Source organism: Drosophila teissieri, chromosome 2L, assembly GCF_016746235.2.
Source record: "Drosophila teissieri strain GT53w chromosome 2L, Prin_Dtei_1.1, whole genome shotgun sequence".
In the NCBI taxonomy this organism is placed as follows: domain Eukaryota; kingdom Metazoa; phylum Arthropoda; class Insecta; order Diptera; family Drosophilidae; genus Drosophila; species Drosophila teissieri.
Genome location: NC_053029.1, coordinates 15,592,858 through 15,603,850, shown reverse-complemented (window position 1 = coordinate 15,603,850; position 10,993 = coordinate 15,592,858).

Genomic DNA, 10,993 nt, shown 5'->3' with positions numbered 1-10,993 from the left:
TTGCCGACTGCCAAGGTGAACAAAAGGGCTGTTACTTTTTTTGAAATAACTACTAATATATTTTACGAAGTATTTTATAACAGCACCAACGTAATAAACATTTAAGGAGTATGGTTTAATTCGTGTAGCTGCATATGAGAAATTTAACAACCAAATTTTTGTTAGAATTTTTGCATATCAGGGTATAGAATCTATTTTAAAACTACAATTGTAAACTTGGTTATCATTTATTTTGAACATATGTAAGTGACCGGACTTAAAACTGAAACCTATTACTTAATTCATAAAAAAAATTGTTTTAATATATTAATTTTACCTTTAATTTTATTGACATTTTTGTGTTATTAATACTGGTTGATCCAGTTGTGTAGGTTCCTTGAAAAACTTTCAAGTACCTTAATACACAGCCATTTATTTCTTCAGCAACTTACCTTTGGCGGCCATAAATAACAGAGCCAGAACTTTTCCAAGCCGATGCTGCGTGGGTGGCTAAAAGCGCTGGGGATTTGACTGCTCCACGGCCCCTTTGACGTCACAGTGTTGAGTAAGTGTCAGCAGCAGAAACTCAACTCTTGTATAACAGTCTCCCCAGTGCGCACCACTCTGACGTCATTGATGATGGGGAGTGAGCGGGGAGAATGTTGATGTCTGGCACAGAGTTTTCCTCGTAACAGACAAACATGTTGGTAACATTGCATAACTGTTGAGTGTCGAAGGATGCAGTTTGAATGGCGAAACTCTGCGAGAGCGCGAGCACGAAGCCATATTGCGCATACGCCATGAGTGTCCTTCGGGTTTTTCGGCGAACAGCTGTGGATGCTGCGGCTGGCAGGGAAACTTCATGAGTGACGTCTCCTTGAACTCAACATTTGCCGAGGCCATCGAAATTCGCCGTCGTATACCTTGGGCACCTATGTTGTCCCTCGAGAATAACTTAATGTGTACATCAGAATGGGTCTTTTTCATATTCTTAGCTCGTCTTTGTGGGCAACAGATTTCTCAGCTGACCATCCAGGGTTTTCTTTTGGCACTTGTTAATCTTCCACGAATCCTAAGCTAAAATAGCTAAATGAATTCTTAGTATTTTAATAATTCGACTGTGGTTTAAATCTGCCATTAGAGAAATGCTGCATATATAACTCGAAATTCACTTTACCTATGCTAGTTTTTTGTATTAAAGAGTAATGGACACCTAACAAAAAAGGGACATAATAGAGCCAAGCCAAAATAAATGCACATATATTGTCTCATGCTCTCTCTGCTGCCGCACTCAAGGCTGCCCATGACCAATAAAAAACACATTGTATGGTCCAGCAGTCGTAATAAAACCACCCCAGCATCCGTGCCACCCATTTCCCAACCTCAGCCAACACATTTGGCGGCCGAAAATTCAGCAAAAAGGACTCTCGACAGAAACTCTGTGGTAGATACAGATCGATAAAATTAAAAGGCTACAGTCAACAGAGGATGCCCAAATGGGGCGCTCAGACAAACGGAATGAGTTGGATGTGGGAAACGTGAAGGGAGGCCAGCAGCAGCAGTGTGCGCAAAAATTCTAAAAAGGAAACCAAATGGAGGTTTTGGCTAGAACATAGAAATGGTTTCAGTTCCTGTTATTTTTTGTTGGCGAAACCGAAAGTGCTGCCAAGTTTCCGCCTAATTAGGCTAAAATGTTGTAGCATTGAAAATGTGGGATGCTGACTCGTCTGGCGGCTGTATCCTGTTTCGGAGCGAATGTCGACGATGACTCATCCTGGCAGCTGTCTGCCAGGATTTTGGGATACACAGTCTGGATGCTGTTGACGTAGGCTGTTTGCCAGGACTTTGCTCCCACTTGCCACCCTCTCTCACTTCCATCCCTCCTGTCTGTATGTATGTGGAAACATTGCGGGAGAAGGAAGAGGAGAAAGTGATACATAAAGTGTGGCTGAATTACAAATTATATATAAGTACTTTGTATACGTACTTTTGTGCCAAACTGCCTGCGGCCAAAATGAGACTGTTGATTGCTGTTTGGGATTTTCTGGAGCCTGGGGTAATTTCGCCTAATGCTTGACAATTTTAAGATTACTTTTATTAAATGGGAAAGACTGAAATCCTGGCTGTGCAAAGTTATACATACAAGTTCTAAGCTCCGAAATTATGTACCAGTTGCGCTTTTCTTATGTAGAAAATGTGTATTAGGTACCATAATTTTCCGTAGAGCCTAATGTTTCTATAAATAAATGAAAATGCTTTTCAACTCTGTATAGTTCCAATAAAACAGCATTACACATTCCCTAAATCTAATCATATTCATGTCTAATCTATAATCAAAGCATAATTAGCAGACGCACGAGAATTAGGTCCACAAAAAGCCCATCCAGCCGAAAATTCATTTTGTAATTTATCTTAATCTGTTACACTTCACACAGTCGTGCCAAAATTGCCGATATAATTTGTGTGTGAACTATTAACGTGGCTATAAATCCGCACATGGCAACCGATGGGGAACACGTTCCCCTTTCCGCTCGCCTCAATCAATTAATTTCAATCTAAACATGCCGACATAGACATAGACGCACACAATCGCCAGGTTCGCCAGCATCGTCACTCATACGCCCCGTTCTCCCCGTTCGCCGCTGTTCCGTCTTCTATGCAAACGTAAAAGTTTATTCACATTTGCGGCAAATTTGCCTCTTTTATTATAATTTAATTTTCCATGGCGCACTCGCATCGCTGAAACGTGTATCTCTGTGTAACCTGTATCATAACTTTATTATGCCAATAGCAATGCAAATCCCATCTAGTCTATTCTCCGAACCCATTTTCCTCCCGGTTGAAATCCACCAGTCGCTTGCCACCCACTCAACACTCAACATGCGGCACACGATTTTGGAAAGCGTTTTTGGGGCGTCAGGCGTGACGGTCAATGATCACAATTTTGGGCAACGAATGCCGTCGCAGCAACAACCAATCTGATCATCTATTGCCCATTAGTATTGTTGTTGGCCGGTGTTGACGCACTCTAATAATTTTGGTAAGCGCTCTGTGGGCACTTTTCAGCATTAAATATACATACACACAATTTTTTTGGCAGCTGGACAAAGTTTGCTATTTGCAGTTCGCGTGGAGGCATGCCGATAAGTATGAGGGAATTCCCATGTAGGAAAGAGTTTTAAACTAATTAAAAATAATGAGTAATTTCATTTTAGATAAGAAAAGTTACGCTTTATATATCTGCATATTATTTAAAGGGTTGCAATTAAATTATTGTCCCCCAAGGAAGCGGATGTTAAAATCTTTTTTATATATACTCAATTCCTGAGCTGACTTGATTTACTTTACAATTATGAGTGCATAGTAAAATTAAAGTCCCTATTTCCCATAGAAAGTATATATTTATTTTTAAATTGACCACAAAAGAGCATTTTCCTTGTGGCGTGTGAAAGCAGGCAATGAATTTCGTCTGCTCCCACCTTTTGGCCCGGCAGACTCTTAATAATTTAATTTAGCTGGAAAAGCTGAACACGCAAACCTCGTAGCTCCGTCGTCCGATTGTCCGATCGCCCAATCCTCATTTCTCACTCCTGGACAGGGAATATTTTGTTCGCAGCAGTTTGTGGCATGCAATCTATCCATAAGATACTTTTACTTGCCATCCTTTACAATGCGACGACTTCCGTTTTTTATCGAACTCTCTGTGATTTCCGCCTCGGACGTTCAACGACTCTGAGTTGGACAAAACTTTTGCGTGACTCGAAAAGCCCATGTGAGTTATTTGCTTGCTTGGATAGAAATATATAATATAATATAATATATACACATGAGTTAAATTACTCACAATGCAGTCGATTCATAATGTGTGAGCCACGCCTGCCTGCCTGGACATGTCACACTCGTCCACTTGTTGATTAATAGGCAAAAGCGAGATCTCTCCCCGGATTCAGGTTGCTGACCTTCCCGCCGTTTTCCCATTTCCTTGTGCTTTGTTTGCCACCGTTCCCGTCCGGCTATCCCCCAAATCACATTGAGTAATGTGAAATATATCGTGATATATACATACGTAGATATACATATATGAACGTGCGAACTCTCAGCTGGCCATTTTCATACGAAAGCGCCTTCCGCGTACTGCAAAGATAACAACGGAAAAACGTATTTAAATACGTATATTGAATCATCTTTGGATATTCTTTTGTATTTCTGGGTATTTTTGTTCTCCTTACAATTTGTCAGGTGTATAAAGCTTTCCAAGAATTAATTTCCTTTTTATTTTGCTGGCCAACGGAAAGTGTCTCAATTAAGTGAATGTTAAATGGAAATATAAACGAATTCGCTGAAAATTTATGAAACATTTTATGCGCTCTAGAGTGAGATTGCCAATTCAGTGGTGACGCTTAATTTAAAGGCTATGAAAATAGATGTAAAGAAACGGAATACAAAGATGAACGCAATTAAAAAATATTATTTTTCACATTGCATCAATATCTGCATATAATAAATCTATAAACTGGACATATTGCTCTACATAATTAGCACTGGAATATTGCACTAGCTACAGGACAAATCCGTCTTTCATATTTGCTGTCTTCGCTGCTCTTTTATATAGCTCTTTTATATCCCATGCATCAATCATTAGCAGGCTTTGCATATCTTTACTAGTTCCTAATAGCCTGCCACTGACAGATGAATCCCGAGGAAGTCAGCAAGGAGGCTGGTCTGTTCTTCGATTTGCCCACATTTAGTCTGTCGCATCTTCGCAATCCGCACGTGATTGAGTGTCTGACATTTGCAAACACCGAGGGACAGAAAGACAGGGAGCCAAGTTGAAAGGCGTAAGATGAATATCGCGTATGGGGCAGACTCCCCCTTTGGCTACTGATGATGCATCAGCAGCAGCTCATTAATTCCAGATGAGGTGCTACCCTGCCCCAAACCCCCCAACACCCCTGAAATGAGTGCACATTAAAATTAATGCGTATTCATTAGGACTAGGAGGCTGGGTCACTTTCGGTTGATTCTCCGAATGCCACTAGCAAAAGTTCAAGGTTACCCAACCCAACACACACACACATGTGCAAAAGGTGGCTCAACTTGTAAATACATTTCGCAAGCATTTCTCCCAGTCGTTATTTGTTGCTAAATTTCTAGAGTGAATTTCGCATTTCAATTGCCCACTCTGAAATTGATATACAAAGCTCGTAAAATGCACATAAATTCAATGGGTTAGCATTTGGCTTGGACTTTAATCTCAGTCCTTTTTATCGCTTCGACCTGAATCAGTGAAATATTTTTACTTTCAAACGGGAAAATTGCGCTTTATTTCGGGGGCCTCCATTTGCCACTATGCATTGTGCATTTATTTTATACAAAGCCCTGTTTTGATAGTGAACATTTTTAACAGTTTAAATTATCATGGAACTTTGCCCCACAAATATTCCCATCTTGCGTGTTTATTTTTGCACTTTTTACACACAGTTTCCTTAGATCATAATATCCATCTCTATATGGCGCCGTTATTTTCACGCTTTTCCCGCCTCGGAAAAGTTTTTCAAACCATCTGGCTCATCCGAGTGCGTGCCTGAAAAATGTATTTCGCCTTCGCTGTTTGCGTTGCACGAGCCTTTGGAAAAATCTTTTGTTTTTTTGCTCAGACTGCAACGCGTGCATTTTATAGTTTCCGAGTTGTTGAGTGAACGAACCGTGGGAGTGAAGGCTTCTAAGCGCTTTTGGGCTAATTTTACGCTATTTTAGAGCAGGAGAATGCAACCCAAAAGCGAGTATACTTTACGATGCATTCTATTTTCCTCGTGTTTACGCCAGTACGTCGACGGGAAAAAGGCAAATATTTAAAAGTTGTAATAAAAGCGTCGTGAGTGGCATGCTGAAAAACCTTTGCCAGCTTAACCCTTGATCCGTAATTAACCCATTAGGGTGTGTAGAAAGCGACCTTTGAAATGGCGCAAATCAACTTAGGCAAACTAAACAATTTCACTTACTTTGCGATTATGTTGCTCGTACCGAGAAAATGTAGTAATTTTCCCATTTTCATATTTTTGGCCCGTAAATGGTATGTGGGTCGGTGCTCGGGATCGCTTGGTTGATCTCCCCGGCGATTGTGTAAGGTCTATGTCTGGGTCGCACTTGTTGTTCGTGCCTTCTGGACTGTAAACTGAAGACCTCTATTCGAAGGTTTTAATTACGCCAATTGCACAGAGAGTAGGTCAAGTGGCGAAGTCTATTTTTGCGCCGATACTCGTATGTATTTAAATTTGAATTATTCAAGATCAGGAACTGCATGGAACATCATTGGAAAAGTGTATAATTAATCAAATTTTAATCAACAATTCCAGAAGCAGTCTTTCCCGCTTGCATTTGCATACATCCTGAAACCCATGTTGCATTTATTTCCTTTTCGCTCAATTTGCGATAGCAACGAGTCGTGAAAAATCATATCAACGCTGACTAGACGATGCTGGTCTTTTTTCTTATTTTTTGTGGGGTTTTCGCTGCCCAACAACCTTTGATGTGCGTGGAGCATGATATCGAATTACTGGGTGAATAGCTAGCTACCCGAAGAGCAGTTGCAGTCAAAGATGGAATATTTTTTGATTGCCATTTTGAAGAGGGCTAGGGCTGACCCCCAATAAATCAACTTGCCACACATAACGGCATGTGTTTTATTGCTCTTGAACGTTTCCCACCATGCTCATTACCCCAGAGAACTTTAACATATTTCATCCTAAAAACCGTTTTCCACTTTGATTTCTTCTGGTAATTTCCCATGGATGGACTTTGAACTTAGCCTTAATGTTTGATGCGTTGCTGTCATGAACTTCCAGCTTAACCGGTTCTGGGTACTTGAGATTCGTTTCGGAATATAGAACCAAGATTCTGAAGTATCTTATCGCCAGCGAATTGATCAGTTGTTTACATTACCAAAAATATTTCTTCGCTGAGCTACTCTTTCCCATTTCGTTTCATTTCTATTTCTATTTGGTTCTGGATCTATCTGGCCATTAACATTCTGGTCGAGTTCGAGATTCGGATTTGATTCGTTGATTGCCCTGTGAAATAATTAATTTATGCGTGCATCAACCGTTACTCGGTAATGAGAGCCGGGTGGTGGGAAAGGGGGGGATTTGGTAGTCTTATCTCCTCTTCTGAGGCGATTAAGTTCAAGTCTTCAAGTGCGGATGGAGCATGGGTGTGTCGGAAAGGCGGAGGGGTGGAGCCTATGGATTGGTATCTCGGATCGTGTAAATTATGAACCGGACCGAGAGAGTGCAGTGCGTTTCAAGACAGAGTGACCGCGAAAGCATAAGTAAGCTACAGAGTTTAATAAACCTAAGCAAATAATTTTGAATAAAATAATAAATAGATTGAGAGATATAGGAGTAGCGGCACACGCCATAAGCCATAGAAATAATGACACACTTATTAGTGTACTAGCTAGTAAATAGCTACCCCTATGATCAAGTTCTGGGCCACAGGGCATTCCAGCGGAGCTAACGACTTGACGCGCACTGTAGACCCGTACCCATACTCATTGTGATTAATTGTCAACATTTGCAGAGTGGCGAGGGGATATATTTTTACTTGGGCTCGAGCAACTATCCACGAAGGGCGTAACTTTCGGATTGGGGGAGTTCGAAAGGAGCTGGGGAAGGGAAAGTTCGGAACAAGCCAGACTAAATGAAGATTTACGTTACGCTGCCGACTCGGATATTTATGGAGCCAGAGCCAAGGAAGTGGAACACTGTCTGGAGACGGACTCTTTTGGCAAAGTTTGGCCCATTCCCTGATCGTAATGAGCTTTAATTATTCCATTAAAATTGAGTGCGAATCAGACAAGGAGTGACTCATTGAAATGGAGTCTGTAATGTAAAAGGTAGTTGGTTCGTGATTTAAATACAGTTGATATTTTAAAAAGTTTACTCTCTATATAAAGTAAACAGCTTAGAGTACGATAGCCATACTCGGAATACTAATACCTTTTCATAGTCAATTTAAATTGAATTCATCACTGAGTGACTAACCAAGAATTATTACTAATTTTAGAGTTCCTCCTTCTTCACCTTCGCAACCGCATATTTGAAACTGCAGTGTGGTCCAATTATAATATTTCCTCCGATCACTCCAATTAAGTAATAAAGTAGTAAACCGCCCGTTTTCCATTCATTTCGTGAGAGTGGGAGGTATCCGTGGAAGAATCAACAGAAGCCAGAAGTTCTTTTCTTCGCTGCCAGAAGCGATGAGACAATGGCAACTCATCATCGAGTGACCACAAGAAATATCATAATTCCTTCTTTCCGAGAAATCAGCATAGGTCGCCAGACAAGACTTGCCGGCCAGCGCCAATGATTGCCCAGGGGCGTGGGTCTTCAGCGGGGCAGAAAAAGGGGGATCGTTGTCTCGTCGCTCGTTCGATTGAATCAAGACCCCGACGACGACCCCAGACAGGCAGCTAAATATACTTGTAATCAAGAAGAAACGAAGAGGAGGCTGCCAGTTGCGTAGGATCTGCAAGATCGGGCCCAGACAATGCTGCTCCACAGGTCCCGTGCACCGTGGTGCATAATCCCCTCGGATTCAGCACACCCATTGGGCTGCTTTGATTTCCTTATGTTTTTTTGATAAACGCTGCTCATCATCATGTAGTTTTAAACGCGCCGAGCATGTTAAACAAATAATTGCCCGTGACAGTGTAAAATGTGTTTTGGTGGCCAAGGATGGGGTGCAAATGCACTTGAAACAATATTTGTTTATATTTTTTTAAGCCTCTATTATTTTTAAGGTTACAAATTCTATTTGTAGAATTTTTTATTTTTATCGTAAAAACATTAATATAGATGATGAAAACGACTTTCTCATTTCGTTAAACAATTTATTGCAGTGTAGGGTTTAACTAATGCCAAAGGGTCGACCAGTCGTTGTGGGCCCTTCGGCGACCATTACAACATGACTCGCAAAGAAAGCGAGTGTTGAATGCAACTTTTATTTAATGTTTTTTCTCTCACTCTTGGCCGTTTTCTTGTGGAAAGTCTTTGGCCCGAAGGCAGGCCTAGGCCAAAAGAATCGTGTTGATGGATTTCTTCCTGTCGTAAATGTTGTAAGCGAAAGATATGTCCAAAACGTTCAACATTGCTTGGGGCCTACGGCTCCCCCAGTCGCCCTAATGGAACTGGAACTGCTTGTCTTAACGTTTTTCTTACTCATTTTCCGCAGTTTTGACTTATCATTTAAAAGGCGTTTTTGGCCCGGGCGGATCTGTTGATGTGCAAAGATTCAGGTCTCTGACAACTTGAAGCTGATGGTGGGGCCACAACACTCAGTTGTGGGAGAGTTCTGAATAGAAGGCCATTCGAATAGGATCCCAAGTGGTTGCATTCGGGAAATGGTACAGAACTATGTGGGAAATGTGCTACTGTATTTGCTCTTTATATTTACAAGTACTCAAGGAACATAAGCTTGTTAGGGATCAGCTTCAAGAGTTTTCCATTTTCACTCAACAAAATTTTAAAACTTTCATTTAATAACCCAAAGTGATCAAATGGAAAGTGTAGGTTCTATACGTAAATTGTTCTATTTTCTTATCTCCTTCTAAAATTTCTTCACCAGTTTTCATTCTTGTTTTTTTTCCCCAACTTTCGCAGACTTTAAGACAGACCCCGTTTTCATACGTAGGCGATACGATCCGTCATGTCGACATCATGTCGGTTTTGAAGTCGCCTAAACCATATGTCTTCATCGCGTTTTATCATCGATTTTGTTTGATAAATATTCCAGCGGCATCCTCAATAATTTTCCAGCCGATCTTTTCTCTTGTGAAGTTGTGAGCTTGTTTTGCTTTCTTGTCTTCTTGGGGATTGCATTTCTTATACTCTAGAAAAGAATGTTCTCACTTTGTAGATATGTTTGTAATAAAATGAGAAAGTAGCAATAAACAGAAAGTAAAGTATAAGTACAAACGAAAAAGAAGTTCGCATAAAATATATTTTATATATTTAATTTTCAACAATACATGCTTTTACGTACTATTATATCATAAATATAAAATTTAGTTAGGGATACAGAATCTTCGGATAAGTTCAGTCTCTGCATCGGTTGATTTCTAGTCCCAGCTGTTGGCATTTTGTAAGTTGAATAAACAAAATGTTGTTGTTGCTGCGGCTGCTGGTTGTTTTTTCTGGGTTATACTTCTTTTTTTTTTGATAAGAACTGAAATGTGCCGCAGAAGATTGCGAGACCCCAAGTCTTTGTCTTGTTGACGCATTATCAGTGGCGACATTAAGTCAAGCCAAAGCAGTTCCGGCTTTATATCAACTTTAGTAATTTATTATGTTATTATTAGGGCTCGTTCGAAAATGAACTGTTGATAACAGAAGCCCAGTTGAGTTAACAGTGCGACTTTTGTGGCAACCTCCCGCAGCGCTGTTAACTGGCATGTTATTTATTTATTTAGGCGCGTTTAAAATTAAAGTCTCCATAACAGCAGCTCTGTTAAGTTAACAGTGCTCAAGCGACGAATTCTCTCATTTACTCTCCAATTATTATTCTCTCTATTCAGTAATGACAAGTCTTTAGCGGTAAGCAGCTAGAAGGCTAATATATTATAAATATAAATAAAGTGCATTTAGTAATAGCCTTTGCGTGGGAAATTTAAAAAAAAGTAACACAATATATTTAAAAATAATTAAAATGTACTAATAACTTTACATAACTATATATATCTGCAATTAAATAAATTATATAAATAGATATAAATATATATAATATACCTAACTATATATTTGTATGTACAAGAAAGAAAATATTAAATATAAAGAAAATAATTAAGACATCAAACTTAGACTCAGATTATATATTCAGAGTACACAACTTGAGTATCATCGAAGACTAAACATAGGTCAGTTTCACGCAGTTCTTCGTTCTTTAGCTTTTGCTTGTACATTTCCCCGCCAGAAACAGGTTTTTTCGCCGCAACGACGCATCTCTGACGCTCGGGGTG